General features: G+C 35.2%; 1 long non-coding RNA gene across 1 annotated transcript in view; it reads right to left on the reverse strand.

The window, feature by feature from the left end:
• Positions 1 to 18,002, reverse strand: part of LOC141542537 (uncharacterized) — a 220,607-nt gene that overhangs the window by 91,747 nt on the left and 110,858 nt on the right. The window contains exons 3-4 of the long non-coding RNA XR_012482191.1: positions 15,817 to 15,887; positions 248 to 361 (exon numbers count right to left, since the gene is read on the reverse strand). This is a non-coding gene — a long non-coding RNA (uncharacterized LOC141542537). The remainder of the gene's footprint in view (positions 1 to 247; positions 362 to 15,816; positions 15,888 to 18,002) is intronic.

The raw sequence follows: 18,002 nt of genomic DNA on the forward strand, positions 1-18,002 counted from the left end.
TTCAAAAGATGATATGCTCAAGTTCTTCATGTTTGTCTCTTGCTTCCCAGCTTTCTCTCTTGTGCCTTTCCAGTGATCCATCATTTTCCTCATAAATTACATTCTTTAATCTTGCACTTGGATTTTTGCAGTGAAGATACAGGGTGCTGTCATGTAAAAAGTATTTGTTTTGGATCCTTGATCTTTGGCTAATTACTTCTATAACCAGGAGAGCACCATTTGATTTTTGGACCCTTGATTTCCTTACCTGCAAAAGAGCATTGCAGAAGTGGAGAGCTCTATGATCTCTAATAACTCCAACTCTGATAGAAGCATTTTAAAAAGTCATTTCCTTTCTCCATCACTAACCTCCATAATCAGTCTGAAAAACAATGAGAATAATTTCCAGAAAAAATAAAAGTACATATAGAAATATAGTTTAACACTGCTGCCCATTAGTTGGTGACCATCATATCACAAAGGTAACTGCCTGATAATCTATTTATTAGTTGTCAGGTTTTGGCAGGGCAGATTTTAAATTTTCTCACTGATTATTGCTAAAGCAAAAGTTTAAGTAAATAACAACAAACATGGATAGAAAGGCCTGGTCTGGGATATAGGAAGATTCAGATTCAAGTTTCAACTCTGATTCCTTGGTTACATATGAACCTGATCTAATTACTTAACGTCTACTTAAGAAAGCACTAATCTACTGGCCTGAATAATAATATCATTTACCTCACAAAATTGTTGTGAGGAACAAACAAAATAGCATTTATAGCACAATATAAATGCTATTATTGTTATTATCATTGTCTTGTCACAATGAAAAGTAACTATGCCAAATGACTATCAAAGAACTATATAACCAAAAGAGAAGATGGGTTGATCATAAGGGAAAAGCAAGGGATAATACATGGATAATCCAAGTTCTCTATTGGTAATCTCTATGTTATCAGGGGGAAAATAGGAGGACCTCCAATATGATGGATGGATTCCCTGGGATCAGGATGGGTAGTCATAGATGGGTTACATTTTAGATCACTGAAAGGAACCCCTGAATCAATAAGATCATAAATCTTTTTGAGCATTTTGAAAGTGAGGTTTCCTACAGTTCATTATATGAGTAAAGTTACAGTAATTAAAATTCTTATTCCTCTTTCATTTACACCAGGAGATATAACATAGCCTGAATACTGGTATATCTAATATTCTTTAAGAGATTCTACCTTACCATATCCCTTACTGATTAATTACCTTTTTTCCATATTAATAATTTCAAGCCAGTAAGCATTTAATCATATATCTTGGTTACAAATTAAAGAGAAAGTACATTGTAGGAGATCAATTTTATATTGGTCTCTTAAGGATGGAATTTATGACTGAGAACATGGAATTGAAAAGGCTTATAGTTACATTATAAACAAGATTATTCACTAAATGTTTTCTTGATTTTCTTATCTCCTTATAAGGAAATCAGTTACCACTGTAACATTAACTCGGATAGAGTCTTTTCATGCTGTTAAATAACTAAATATTTTACTCACTCCAATCATATTTAAAACTAATATGCAAAATACAAGTAGAAAATATCATTACAAAGACCTAACATCTGTTAAAATAAGGTTCTTTTTTTAAAAAGTTTGCCTTTTGTTTTTGCCAGCTATTTCTAAATATATATCCCCAGATGATCTCTGCTGCCACAAAATGCATTGTCACAAGTATTTTTTTCATATTCTGCATCTTTGTTTCTGGTTTTTTAACAACTTAAGTTATATGCCTGGTGGGATCTCTGTGTCTAAGGGGACAAACAATCTAGTCACTTTAATAATTCTACACTGTTAGTTTGTTTAACTTACACAGTTAAACAAAATCACAGCTCCACTAACACTGTATAGTGTTTTTTTTTTTTATTTCTTCACCAATATTGATTATGTCAATTTTTTGTTACTTTTGCCAACTTTTAGAACACAGTTATTTTAATTTGTATCTGTCCAATTATTAGTGATTTGGAGCACATCTCCATATGGTCATTAATTTGCAATTCTAATTTATAAAAATATTTCTGTTTATCAATTGATCTCTTATGTACTGGGAATACTCATAGTCTTATGGATTTATGCTAATTCACTTTAAATCTTGGATATCAAACTTTTGTTGATGATTTTTAACACTAAAATTTTCCCCACTTATTTTTATAAAGACAAATCCTTCAAATAGTAGCCTAATATGCTTCACTTTGAATCCAAATAAAAGTCTAGAATATGAAAGTTTATGAGCACCTAAAAAGGGAAGCAGTAATCACTGGGAGTTATCATGGGCTCATCAAGAATAAATAAGTTATCTATATCAACTTTATTTGTTTAGATTGATTTACTAGAAGAGTAAATAAAGATGGTTTTGGTGTAGCATACTTGTCATTTGGTAAGGCATTTGAAAATTTCTTACAATACTTTTATGACAAAATGGAGTTAGGTGAATTGTAGAGTATGTAGAGAAATATATTCAAAATTGTTTGAACAATCTAAAGCCTAATGAGAAAGAATTCACAAGTGATATTCCACGTTGCTCTGTTCTTTTCAATATTTTTCTAAATGGCTTAGATGAAAGCATAAACGGTATAATTATCAATTTTTCATATAACATGACACTAAGAAAGATAGCTGCTTTGTAAGATGACAGAATCGTGGTCCAAAAATATCTCAGTATGTTAGTATGATGAGACAAATCTAATAAGATAAAATTTAATAAGGATAAATGTAAAGTCTTACAATTGGACTGAAAAACTCATTTATATATAGGATGGGAACACATGGCTAGATAATAGCTCATGAGAAAAAGACCTGGGGGATTTTATGGACAAGTTCAATAAAAGTCAACAAAGTGAAATGGCAATCAAAAAAGGTAATACAATCTTAAGCTACATTAAGAGAAGCAAAACTCCCAGAACAACAGGAGTGCGATTCTTGCTTTACTCAACCCTGTTCAGACTACATCTGGAGTATTTGCATTCAGTTCTGCATTCCACCTTTTAGAATATATATTGACAAATTTGACATACAGAAAGCAACCATCTCTAGAGTGAACTATTGAAACAGCCTCCCTGACTCAAGTCTCTCTAATTCATTCTCCCCACAGCTACCAGTGATTTTCCTAACATATACAACCAATAGCAATTCTTTAGAAAAATTTTATTATCTGTAGATCAAATATAAATCCCTTTGCATTTTGCAATTAAAACCTTTCACAAACTGTCCCAACCTATCTTTCTAGCTTTAATACACATTTCTTCCCTTCACATATATTAGAGCTAAGCCCGATATCACCCTATTGATCTAGATTCTATATTGGGACAACATGAGGTCTTTGAACTTAGTTTCAGATTTGGTTGACATATCGTCCTGCTTATGGAAACCTGTCTAGTCAACATGGCAGGGTGCAATGACTCCTATGGTCTCAGAGCATCTACCAAGTCTAAGAAGCCTGGACCCTTTTTGCTGGTAGGTTTTTTGCCCCTTATAATCAGAAAGTCGCCATTATGGCCAGAGGCTGCAGGGTACTATGTCTCATATTCTGAAACCATCCCTTTTCAATGGTTATTCCCTATGGCTCTACCTCTTGACTTCTTAGGTTTCCTTCAAAACTCAGCTAAAATTCTACCTTCTGCAAGAAGCTTTTCTTAGTTCTTCTCAATATTAGTACCACCTTGCCTCTGAAATATTCTCCAGTTTATATTGCATGTCTATAGATAGATAGATAGACAGACAGACAGACAGACAGACAGACAGATAGATAGATAGATAGATAGATAGATAGATATAGATATAGATAGATAGATATAGATATATATCTGTGTATAGATAGATAGATAGATAGATAGATAGATAGATAGATATCTGTATATATATCTTGTATGTACATATACTGTTTTTTCCAATGTGGTCTCACACATTAGACTATGAGCTCCTTAAGGATAAAGAGGGGTTTGAAATTTTGTTGTTGTTTGCCTTTCTTTATAAATCCAGTGCTTAGCATATTGCCTTGTAAGCACTTCATAAATTCATGTTGATTTGACTTTTTGTTCTGATGAGGTTTAGACATGAGCTTCTCAGCCAACTGTAACAATAATGTTGTTACTGAAATAAATTAAGTTTTCAATGCAGGTCATGAGTATCTTATGTTCATTAGTATTTATTTTGCATATAGAAAAAATACTTGTCCCATATCTGATTTACATTGTACAATAACTGCTCTTTAATTTCTCTTTTGGAAAGACAAGAATGTGAGACCAAAAACAACAAAAACCAACAAGAAACTTAAGCCTTAAACAATTTTCTTCTGGGGTTCCAAGGTTGGAAGAATATAATTAACCAAAGATTGTGACAAAAGAGAAGCTAGCCCCACTCTCATTAGAAACCAAGCTTCTCCCAAATAGAACTTAGTCCACACCACATGTATGAATCCAGAGTAGAAGTAATCCTTAGGTAAAAGGAGTGAATATAGTACCCCATCTGTTTGGATGGGTCCAGCAGTAATTTGTTAATGGTGGATATGTTACCTTTTTGGAAAAAGTTCTCTCCCTCTCTCTCTCTCTCTCTCTCTCTCTCTCTCTCTCTCTCTCTCTCTCTCTCTCTCTCTCTCTCTCTCTCTCTCTTCCTCTCTCTCTCTCTCTTCTCTCTCTCTCTCTCTCTTCCCTCTCCTCCCTTCTCCTCTCCTCTCTCTCTCTCTCTCTTTATATATATATATGTGTGTGTGTATATACATATATATATATATAAGAAATGAGGCCTTTATCAGAAACCCTAGCTATAAAAATTGTTTCCCCGATTTATACTTCCCTTTTAATCTTGGCTGCATGGATTTTGTTTGTGCAAAAACTTTTTAATGTAATGTTATTAATATTATCCATTTTCCATTTCACGTTCTCTAGCTCTTCTTTGGTCATAAATCCCTCCCTTCTCCAAAGATCAGACATATAAACTATCCCTCTTCTCCTAATTTGCTTATAGTATAATCCTTTTTTTCTCTAAATCATGAACCCATTTTGACCTTATCTTGGTATAGGGTATGAGATATTGGTCTATGCTAGTTTCTGTTATATTATTTTGCAATTTTCCAAGAAATTTTTGTCAAATAGTCAGTTCTTAGCCCAGAAGATGGAACCTTTAGGCTTATCACCCAATAGATTACTATACTATGAATTTAAATGTCTACCTGCTAGGTATATAATCTCTGTAGAACTTCTACATAAGTTATTTTTCCCCTAAGAAGTCATGAAATTATTTATTTTGAGTTTGTCCAAGATTGTAGAGTCTATCAGGATACTGAAAGATCACACTATATGACAAAAAGAACTATCCAGACAGTTTTTCCTCTTTGGTTTTGCTCCCTCTTGTCTCTCCTCTTAAACTTCTGGTTATGGACAGTGACTAACAGAAGCAAAAAGAAATGGCCTACAATTACTTCATACAGCAAAGGAATAAAGGTTCACATACATACGTCTACTCCAGAAACTGTACCAATACCGTCTATTTGCAAGCTTCATTACCATTTTTCAGCTACTTCCCCATTCTATACCTTCTATCCCACTACCCCATCTCTATCACCATTCTGTACTTTTATAACATTTTTCTCCTTTTGGAGTTGACCTCTGAAGTTAATTTTGGTCTCACTTGTGTAGAAATGAAAGTGATAAAAAATAGGAGTCCAAGAAGCATGGTATAAGTTGCTCCAAGTTTCACATTGGATTATAGACTGATGTTATCACAAGAGTTAGGAAGGAATATCAAACTCATCCCTCTAATTTATCCTGCCAACAAAAGGTTTCTTATTTATCAGTTTGGTCATGTTACTTACTCCTCTATTCAAAATTCTTTAAAAAGTTCCTATTGTCTCCAAAAAAAAATAATGTTTCCTGATATTCAAGGCTTTACGCTATTTCTTTTCATATTACTCCATCCTGTGTTCCAACAAACTGCATCACTCTTAAATCCCTAAAAAAAAAACAAATAACTTACCTACTTTTATTACTCCTTATTCCTGCACTCTGTTGTTCCTCTTCTTCATCTAATGAATTTCTATCTGTTTTTTTAAAGTCCAATTCAAATGTCAAGTATGCCATTAATTAATCTTCAGTGATAGGATCAATAAGTACTAAGATCCCTGCTTCATAGGCTCTTTTTCTCTAAAAAGTAATGAAAACTTGAAATTTAATTGGTCAAGTAACTTAAGGTACAAACTGGTGACATAGCTTCCTGACTGCCAATAGTATAAAAAATAAAAAATAAAACTCACAAGAAGGTGGGACTGTTTAAGTCTGACACACTCTCCTGAACTGGCAAACCACCATGGCAAATGAAGAAGCAAGGGAGCTATGTCCAATTGAATCAGTGATGTGTGCTTGCTGAATATTCCTTCCATGTTATTGTTAAATGTTAGCTGGTCAACAACTGTCTCATTTTATTCCAAAGTCAAGCCTAAACTTCTGGGCTGTGATAAGTCAGGCCTGACTCATAACACTTCCTTTTATCATCTACATGAGAGTTTCATAACCATTTTGTGTGTGTGTATGTTATGGCAGTCTGATGAAGCCTATGAATTTCTCAAAAGGATGTTGTAATACACAAAATATATAGAATCACAATAAAAAACTAATACCAAAATTTAATTATCAAAATATCTTTTTTTAAATTTACAGATCCTTCAAAATTTATAGATACTCTTTATAGGTCCATGGATCCCTGATTAAGGGCCTCTAGTATATACAGACACAGAATACTTTTATTCAGTTCAATAAACATTGTATGAAATTAGAAGCAGAAATTACCTTTCTTGAGACCTCGCTTAGCACTTTGCAACTCTCTAACATACATTTCACATATTATATATTATAGTTCTATGAATTTTTGCCTTATCTCTCTACTGGACTAAAAGTTCTGTGATGGCAGGACAGTCTCTTACTTAAATTCATACTTTTCCAGTACTTAGCTTGGTGCACTCAATAAATGCTTGTTGAATTAAGGATGAACGAATGGCTTTAAAGAATGTACTGGTGAAAGGATTCCTCATTATATTTATTAGTAAAGCCACTACCACTGATAAAGTTTATGATCTTCAAACAACCGCCCTCTGGGAGTACCTCAAATTTTCATAACATCTGATAAAATTGAGAGCAGTATTTGTCATACTTATAAATCCACATTTGGCATAATAAAAGGCACTGGAATACCAACCTATCTACTTGTTACCATATCTCTCTGGGGTAGTACCATCTTTTGCTTAAATTATTCTCTATGCCTAAAATGAATGTTTTTTCCCCTCTTCACCTAATGAATTTCTATCTGTTTTTAAAATATCACTTCCTCCATTAACTAGCCTTCTGTGATAGGACTACTAAAATCTCTGCCATATAGACTAGTTTTTTTCTAAAAAGAAATGAAAACTTAAGATTTATTGGTCAAGGAATCTACTGGTGAGAACTTCTTGGCTGCCTGATGTTTAAAATACAAACAAGGAGGTGGCTTGTGCTACAACAAATTTTTTTCAACCTCAATCAGTGGAAGCAAAAATGAAATAATGCTATAAAAAAAGGAATTGTAAAAAAAAAAAAAAAAAAAAAAAAAAAAATAGATGATCAGGACCTGAGCAGTGTTCTCAAGCAGAGTTGGTAAAGTCACTGGCAATAAGCAGTCTCTTCCCCGCCTCTCTTTTTTCCCCAGTCTGGCTTAGATCCTGCCTTCACTTTGTTTTCTAGCCCTAGTCCCCAAGAAAGGTGGGTTTCCTTAGTAGAGCTCATATTTGTATTCAGATAGCGTTTCATCTTACTTAAACCTAAATTTAAATATAATTCAAGTGATTAACTCCTTGTACACAGAAACCATTTAAATTTTTGTCATATTGAATTAAACTTTCCAAAATCACTTTCTCAATCACTGGAGGTAAAAATAAAGACTTATACTAGTTATATAAGGTCATCCAGGTGTAGAGGGAAAAGCATTTAAAGTGCAACCAGACAACCTGGGTTCAAATTCTGGTTCTGCTAATTTATTACTCATTTAACCTCTGATGAATCACTTAAAATTTTCTGGGACTGCTTTCTTATCTACACAAGGAAAGAGAAGAAAAATCAAATGACCTTTAAAGTTCCTTTCAACTATAAATCTGTGATCCTAAAAAGAAGAAAATCTAATTCATTTTCAATTATTTCAACATCCATATCAATTACTTTGTTAACATTAGACTTCATAGATCCATAACTTCAAAACTAATATAGATAGCTCATTTTATGTTAATCCATATGACCCAAATTTGGAAATCTACATTCCAAAAGAACAAAAAAAAAAAAAAAAAAAAAAATCCACCTATATTAACTTTACTATACAAAATCCTAATCCAAAAAAAAAAAAAAAAAAAAAAAAAAAAAAAAAAAAAACAATGCTCCAAGTGAAGGAGGAGAATGGAGGACTAGACAGACCATTACTGCTCCTGCCTAATTGGGAGCTTGGCTTGAGACATTTCCCTCAAAAAGAGGAGACGTTTATTGAATTTCTGGAACCCCTCTACCTGTCCTCTCCTGTCTGTGTCTGTTCCCCCATGTGTCTGCCTCTCCTTCTTCCCCCCTTTTCCTTTTGGTTCTAGTCAGGCCCCTATCTAGCTAACCCATATTCCTCTTCCTGCTTTTGATTTTCTGTCCCTAGCCCCCACAGTGTGCTTGAATTATGTGCCTGGTCCCCTCCCTCTATGTGCATATGGCTGCCTTCTGCCAACTTCCCCTCCTTTCCCCCCCCCAATCAATGGACAAATTTGTACTACTTAAAAATTGCTTTCCACTACTCCTACAGGGCCATAAAACCTTGCTTACCCTTTGTCTGTGCAGTACAATCGCTAAGCCTATAATCCCAAAGAGATAAAAACAAAAACAAAAAGGGCCTATATGTACAAAAATATTTATAGCAGTTCTTTCAGTGGTGGCAAAGAATTGAAAATTATTCTACCAATTAGGGAACAGCTAAACAAGCTGTTATATATGATTGTGCTATTATATATTATATTATTATATATATTATTGTATATTATTATATATTATGATTATATATGTATATATAGCTATTATACTATAAGAAATGATAAGCAGGATGCTCTCAGAAAAACCTGGAAACATATAAAATGAATCAAAGTGAGATGAGCAGAATCAAGGTAGTATGATGATCAACTGTGAATGGCTGAGCCAGTCTCAACAATACAATGATCCAAAGCAATTCTGAAGGACTTGTGATGAAAAATGCCATCCAAATCTAGAGAAAGGAATGATGGAGGCTGAATATAGATCAAAAAAGCATACTTTTTCTATATTTTTCTTGAAGGTGTTTTTGTCTGTGTTTTCTTCTATAATATGACTAACATGGAAATGTTTTGCATGACTGCACATGTATAAGCTATATCAAATTGTTTCTCTTCTCAATGGGGGGGGGGAGAGAGAGAGAAAATTTGAAACTCCAAAAATTTAAAAAACAAATTTATATTTTTATTTTTATATATAAATTACATAATTTTGGAAAAAATAAAATACTACATTATTTTCAATTGTTTTTCACAGAGATCTGTAGAATTTATATAAAGCAAGAATTATCTGTACAAGAATAAATGAAGAACAAAGGATTTCTTAAATACTCACTATATGCCAAGCATTAGGGAAACAAATAGAAAATCAAGACAATCCCTGCTCTCAAGAAGTCTAATTGAGGGAAGATAACACATTTATTTCTCTATATGAACTTTTAGGACTCATATGAACTGGACAATTTAAGAGATTCCTGAATTTCCTCCCTCCACATCTTTGCTATTTCTATTTTTTCTGTGAGCAGCCTTATCCCTGCTACTGCAACTCCCATTTTTGTTTTTTGTTCTGTTAAAAAGCTTACCAGCCCTAGTTGTTAAAATCCAATCAACCCTTCAACATCCAGTCAAATTTATGTTTGTTTGTTTTTTATTTAGTCCTATTATTTATATAGCTTATACTGCATTTGTTATTTCAAACATAAATTCTTCCATGAAGTTTTATTTGATGTGAATCTCCAGCCAGAAATTATCTCTTCTTTCTCTGAAATTCTTTGGAACATGAAGACCTGAGTTTGAATCACACCCTGGCTCCTGTTATCAAGTTCTGGACTTCCACTTCACCTTAGATGCCAAATAAAGAGACTGTACCTTTTTCTTCCCAGAGGGGAGACCTCGAAAGAGCTCTTAAAAGAGATAAATCCTATGACTCTTATTATAGTGATTTATCTACATCTTTTCTCTCCTACCTAGATTGTAAGCAACTTGTGAATGAGTTCATATCTTTAATCTTGTTCCAAATCCCCTCAGTGGAAAAACCAGGCCTACAACTAGGAATATTTTCACCTGGGGCAAAAGTAGTTGGGGGAATTGAGGACAAATCCAATAGAGGATGCAGAGCGGGGAGGATGCTGGTGGGAAAAGTGGGTCCCAAAAAGAAGGTACCATGGCAGCAGGGCCCTGAGGGGTTGGCTGAGATCAGCTGTATCACTAGATGAGAAAAGGGGATGGCATTTACCCAAAGGACCATGCACAATGCCTGACCCACTATTTCAGCACCCTAGCACAAAGCCCTGACTGCCTCATTCACAATGGCTAAATTTCTGTCTAGCACTGACCCTAGAATATACTAGGCCTTCAGTAACTATTTACTAAAGGAACAAATTAATTAAATCAATTGTTTATCAGAAATCTATGCAGGAGTCTTGTTAACTTGAAATTATATGTAATATTAAGTATTGACAGTAACTGGTTTGTAATTTTTTTAAGATCATGAATTTTATAGCATTGCATACACAATTATGAAAGGGTAGGATCTGCGAGTTCAGTCTTTTCAGTGATTTGGAAGTAGCACTCTCCCCCAACCCTCCATTTCAAGTTTCCCTCCCCCCTTTGCAACACCTCTGTCCCTCTGTTCTCTGGCTTGTCATCTCTGAATCAGAGCTTTTGTGCTGAATGACCTTCAAACAGATGTCCTAAGCAAAGGTACCAGGGAGAAGAAATGTCACAGAGCACAGAGCCCCAGCATTGAAAAGCAGGTTTCTGAAAGAAACAACAGATGGCATCGAGTCTCCCCCAACTCCATGGTGAAGATACTTGGCAGCCAAAAGAACAGGGACAGAAGTGGGGTTGATTTCATTGCTCACTGTGCCTGACCCAGAGAAAAAAAAAAGCCAGTGCATTTCTACTTTATTTTTACCAACTGTTTCCTGTGAATATGTTGAAAATTCAACAGAACAGATTAATATCACCTCTGCATCTGGGACTCTCATTTTTTATAACTTCATCGGGACAAAGCAAAATTCAGATCCTAACTATGGCTAACATCTATCCTCATTTCCCTCCTAAATAATCTGAGTTATTTCTGCAAGCAAATAAATTTACACAAATTCTGTGATAACAAAAGAACATTTGGATTAAAGTGTGATGGATTACAAGACAGATGCTCTACAAAGAGATGATCCTGAAAGCTTGTCCTTGGCAAAATGGATGTGTCCCTTAAAGTAGCCAATATCCTTATCCCTTATTGTCCATGTCCTTTCTGGCTCTGTATCTATACTCCTAAAACAGAGTGCAGAACCTAATATACCAGATATCTTGCCATCAGTGTAAACAACCAATCTACATAATGCAGGGTTCTCACTCCTACACATACAACATACCCCACCCCTCACCCTCTACCCCGCCAAAAAAAGAAAAGAAAAACTGTTTTGTTTGTTTTTTGCCCTTAATAAACAGTTTGGATCCCCAAATTATCTTTGCCTGTGTAGACACAGCCACCATCCACACCCTAGCTTGTGAACTACATGCTTTCTTTGCTTTTTTTCAGGAGCAATCTCGGTTTAAATGAAGAAGATGCCAGGTACTCTGGGATGGGAACAGGAGTACTCTGCAAGCACCTGCTCATGGCAAGCAACAATTTAACTCCAGGTTACAGACTCAGTTTGCAGATGAGCCAGCCATGAAACAAGAGGAGGCATGTGGAACATGGCTGTTTCACAATTTCCCCATGTCTGATACCAAATCTCAAGGCGGTATGCTCTTCCACGTACACCAGGCCCAAGACCCCTCAAGGGGATGTTGTCATAGCTACCACTTTAAAAATACCAAATACATGATGATTGAAACACATTAAAGCCCTATCACCAAAACAAAAGTGTTTACGTCTTTTTAGCTATATGCAACCATTGTTGTTTCTCTTTTAGTTCATTCAAATGTGGATGGGGTGTTTTGCAATGAGTTTACTTGAATGTGATTTATTTAACCTTTGTAAAGAAAAGAAACCATAACTCAGGAGACAAGAATGATGACTACCAGGATTAGTATCCCTAAACTGGTATTTTTTTTTTTAAATCACAAAAGCACAAAAGGACCCAGAGTCTCTGATAATGAATGTAATATATGATTGCCATAAAAAAGTTCACTGTCCTTTCAATTTCAATTTACTCCACTATAAATCAGTGAACCACTTAATCAAATATTCTTCCACTTTAATTGTTTTATCTTGCTTTTATGTTAAATCTCACTGAGTTACTGCTGGCACCAGTCTTCACATTATAGAAAAAATGTCAGTGATTTGCCCATAATTAGTCTAAAACTCAAATATTGCATCTGAACATTAACCAGATTGGAGGAAGCCATCACAATCACACTGGAACAGTAAAGCCAATCCAAGTCAGAAAGCACATTTAGATTAGGCTAACTTGCAATCCATCTGTTGTCAAACCCAGGAACCAAGATCTCTGCTATTAAACTACCTGCAATTTTTAAAACAGTTTTTTCCTTCTTTTTTTATGGCAGTCTCCCAAATGCTCTTGAGAGAGGGTGCCTCTTCAATTCCTCAGCCCCAAAACTGTCCATTTAAGAAGCACAGACACTTGCCTGAACTGGTCCAACAATTCCCATGAGAAAATATGTCAACACAATATACTTTGTAAGTCTTAAGTCAAACTTCATTGTTTACAATGAAGGGCACTTTCTTGGTAATGTAAAAGACAAGAAACTGTCCCTGGTGGGTAATTTGGGTCTGTAAACAAGAAAGGGAAAGAAAAATTGAATTCCATGTTACTGATTGAGAAACACCTTCCTGAAAAGGCCTACAGGGACAGCCTGATGTAAGCATTACTACTGAATCATTTAAACCAATATATTTCTGGGAAAGGAGGGATCATAAGAATGGCAACTCAGTTAAAGCAGTAGTATTCTCCTTGCAATCAGACAGGGAGGTAGAGATGGAATGATTCTTATTTGAAAATGTCCTGATCTCAGAAATGAGCACCCAAGATCATTTATATGGTTACCTTGCAGTTGTAAAATAATCTAAAATAAACTGAGAATGAAGAGATCTCCAAACACCAAACATTTTCTCTATGACTGTTCTTCTAATAAATGATAATATTACTAAATGCAGAGTCTCCCTCCACCCCTTACTTGTTCTGGATTAAGAGATGGGAATGAGAAAATCTGATTCTCAGTTTACTGTCATTAATTATACACTAAGCACTTTTTTTAGAAAATAAAAACTCATAACTATAAAGCAAAAGGGAAATGTAGGAATTATATCTCTAAGAGGGAGCTCTCAGGTAAGGAAACTATCAATGGGATTTTTCTACTAAAAGTTCTCTATTTTGAGAATCTTAGTGAGGTGCCTAGGGCATTAGGAGGTTAAATAACTGATCCAAGTCATATTATCAGTACTCAGGACTTGAATCCAGGTCTTAATATCTCCAAGGCTCTCTCCATGTTAAGATGCCTCCCTCACAAATCAAAAGCTAGAGAAAAAATTAAACATTTTCCACTGTAAGAACCCAACACCAAATAGTATTTTAATATTTCAAGGTCCTGTGATTTCATCAGTTCAATTCACCAGACATTCATCAAATGCTAGGGTATAAGACACCTAGTCTCTGGGTCTGTAAGGATGAATATGGGAGGAAAAACAAAACTCTGTCCTCGTGGCCTCAAGAGCTAATATTCCATTAGGGAACCACATATTAATTAAATTTATTCCATATGAATTACTCAAGTGAACCAGTCAGTCAATAAACATATATTAAGCACTTTCTATGTGCCAAATATTGTTAAGAGCTGGAGATACAAAGAAAGGAAAAGGACAATTCCTACTCTGGAGAAATTTACAATCCAAGGGAAAACACCATACAAATAACTGTATAAACAAGGTATAGGATGAATCAACAGAGGGAAGGTATTAGAATTAAGAGTAAATGGGAAAGGCTTCTTGTAGAAATCAAGATTTCAGCTGGAACCCGAAGAAAACCAGAACACGAGATGTGAGGGTAAGCATTCCATGCAAGGGGAAGTCACAGAAAATTCCTAAAGTTGGGAGATGCAATCATAGGAGACCAATGTCACTGGATTGTAGAATATGGGGAAATGTATAAGAATGGGAAAGGGGGCAGTGAGGAGAAGGTTATGAATAGCTGGAGGTTACAAGGAGCCACTAGAGTTTACTGATTTGGGAAAGAAGAAAGGAGTGATAATATGGTCAGTCCTTGGGAAAAGTATTTAGCAAGTGAGTAGAGGATGGATTAGAGAAGAGGAAAACTTGTGACTTATAAACCAACCAGCAGATCACTTCAACATCCCTGTTGAGGGAATAGCTGTGCTATGGTGGAAAAGCAGCCTAAATGAGAGATATCAGGAAGGTTCCTAAGTCCTCCACACACTTTGATAATCTTTGTTACCAAAAGGACCAAAATTTTCTCCACCTTGTAACTAACATAATGCCACAGAGTCACATTTCAGCCACCAAAAAATGCTAGTTTTTTGTTTTTGTTTTTTAAGAACAGAAAAAAAAAGTTTTATTGTTTCTTCACAAGTATTTATGTGTTGTTACTCTGTATAGTTAAGACTGTTACTTTTTAGCCATGGCTGACATATCATATCAGTAACTAAAATGACATTGAACAGCCGACCAAGGAAACCCAGAGAGTTTGAAGTGTGCTCATAGCTGTCTCCATCAGATGCAAAATCCCTGAGGCTATTCCTAAAATAATCTTGGTGTGGCCTTGAGAAACAAAGCATTTTTACTGTTTCTACATTAACAGCGGCATAAGTTTCCATAAAACCTGAATAGAATAAAATGTTTAAATTCATGGAGGGAAAGGTAATATTCATTGCTGACAAAAATAAGATATTCTTTAAGTCTACTACAAAGATTTATCATTTTAGGGGTCTAAGTCAGAGAAACACAAAAGATATCTGGTAAATAATGGAAAAATCTCTAGATTCTGATTTTTGAAATGACCATCAGATTGTTTATATTTCAATACAATGAATAGCTATAACTTTGTTAAGTAAGAGTATTTCCTCTTCTAGTTAAGATCACAACTTCTCTATAACTCAAAAATCTTCATAATTCTGTGGCCAATCCAGTGATAAATTCTCTAATTTAATTAAGCTCTCCCTGGACAGAATCTGGCACTGGATCCATGTGTGCAAACTTTTGCAGGGAGACCTTTGAAAGCTTGTGTGCCACTGACATTTCCTCTTAGAATCCAAGGTCATTTCTATGTCATGATAAGACATCAGAGTAGCACTTTATCGAGGCATAAAGCAATCAAAATATTGCCACATTTAAGAAAAAATAAGGTTGTTGGGGTGGAGTATTATACATATTCATATTAGTCATATAATAAACTTATTTACCAATAGCTTTCATTTATATAGTCGTTTGTAAAATGCTCTGGGGCCCTTTGAGATGAAAGGCATTATATAAATGTAATGTGTTATTATATTAATTATTCTCATTTTCATACTTACCACATCAGAAAGGTGTGGTCAAACTATATATATTATATAGATGTAGTCGCAATTATCACATCAGTGTGCATCTATAGAAAAGGAGCAAAATACATCCCATTAAAGAAAAAACCTTTATAGAACATTATTAATATTTCTGTTAATGGAATTTTCTGATTAACAACCATATATTATAATGTTTGAATAACTTTTAGAAAGATTAATTCTCATGCTCTATCCAAAGCAATATTTTTTCTGGCTGAAATTAGACTTTAAAAACAAAGTGTCAGCAAAATGAACTGACTATTCCAGTTATGAGTTCCAGAAACTTCTAGTATGGGCAGTTAAAAGTGATTTAAGAAAGGCAAAAATCATTCTTTCACCAATGTATATGTTAAACCTGTAAATTGATATATCAAAACCCTGACCTGAATATAGCAATTTGTCTCTCTTTGCCTACTGTGGTATATTCCACAGCTGCCTCCCAGATAATGTACTGATTGTAACTTTCTTAATTTACACAGCCTTTAAGTCTAATCTCATGAGCCAGCCTAAAGGGTTTCTTCATCCATTGAAATGCCAGAATAATTGAAATTGTCTTCAGCAGACAGTCAGGCAATAATGAATATTTTACTCTGCTGATTGCATGTCAAGGTTACATATAGTACTGCAAACAGAAGTAATCCCAGGGCTCTTCCCAGCCAAGCTTTCCCAGTGCCTAGGAAGCACTAACCTTTGGCATGGGGCACAATACCTACGGCTTCCCCTTTCACAGGATCCCACAAGTTAGCTGACGCCCACCAAGCTTCTGAACACTGAAGAGCAGCCCAGTTGCCAAAAGAACAATACCCTCACTGGCTTCTCTAAGCCTCCAGAGGCAGATTAAAGTCTGGGAAAGGTTCTGCTTGTCGAGTTTTTCTAGAGGGACACCAGCAGGGGCAATGGGCAGGGGTCTGGCTGCGTGTAGAATTAAGAGGAAATACATACATAGTAAAGCAAAAGAAGGAACAATAATGCAACCTGAGAAGAAGTCAGTCTCGGTAAGCTTTTCTTGTCAACCCTCTAAAATGTTTAGCATAGGCTCATCTAAAATCAGCAGCTGTGCAACAGATTGGTCATAAAGAACTGTTTTTAAAAAAATAAATAATAAATTTCAAAAGGATGTTTGAGGGGTATGACAGAATATTAAGAAAGACTAAACATTAATATCAGGGATTATTTCTCTGCTTTGAGGTTAAATTTGTAATCTCCAATTAGTTTTTAATCGGTTAATTAAAACCACATATTTTGGATCAGAGCTTTCATGAGGGAAAGAGAAGATTCTTTGGGTTACAAGGAACTCACTCAAGCTATCCCTTTCTCCCCATTGTGATTGTGGACACCAAAGCCCTATACTAAGGAAAATTCTCAGGATATCTTCCTCTTCCATTTCGAGCTAGTCCATCCCCTGAACCATCTGGGATGGAGAGAAGCAGAGCTCGAAATAGGGGTAATTCCCCTTCCTTGTTCACTGTAATTCCCTTTATTCTCCACCCAAATTATCTTAAGGCGCTTTCTCCCAACACACACACTCTTCTCACTGCTTCACGCCCAAAAATCATACCCTTCCCTGATACCTTGAAAACACAGAGTCTTTCCAGTCCCCCTATCTGCCTGCAATCGCTCCTCCTGTCCTTTGCTCCCCCCTACCTTGTGGCTGCACTCACAAGCCCCACAACTCTGTGCAGTTACTTTTTTCAGGCCTGCTTTTAATGTTTTGACTGTGTACATTTTTACAGTTCTACATAAGTACAAACTGACCTCATTTCCCACATTAGGTCATAAAGTGCTCCAGAGCAGTGACCAGGTCTTTCATATTCTTTGTAATTTCCTACAGATTCTGGATTTGGGCTCTGAGTACAGTGGAAACTAATTGCTGTTGACTGGCTGAGCCATAGTTGAGAGAATTTTATAAGACAAAGTGGTAGAAAGTTAAAAGAATCAGTTCTTGAGTACAAAATTTAAAACAAAACAAAATAAAATCATTCCTTGATTCAGGAGATATTTTTAGGAAACAACACATTGCCAATACGAATGAGAGAAATTTGTTAAACATTGAAATGATAATATCATGTACTTGCAATAGAGAATTAAAAGTCCATATGGAGGACCATGCACAAACACAGGTGGGAATGTTCCCATATCCTTATATTTGGTGCATCAACGTG

Source organism: Sminthopsis crassicaudata, chromosome 5, assembly GCF_048593235.1.
Source record: "Sminthopsis crassicaudata isolate SCR6 chromosome 5, ASM4859323v1, whole genome shotgun sequence".
NCBI lineage: Eukaryota > Metazoa > Chordata > Mammalia > Dasyuromorphia > Dasyuridae > Sminthopsis > Sminthopsis crassicaudata.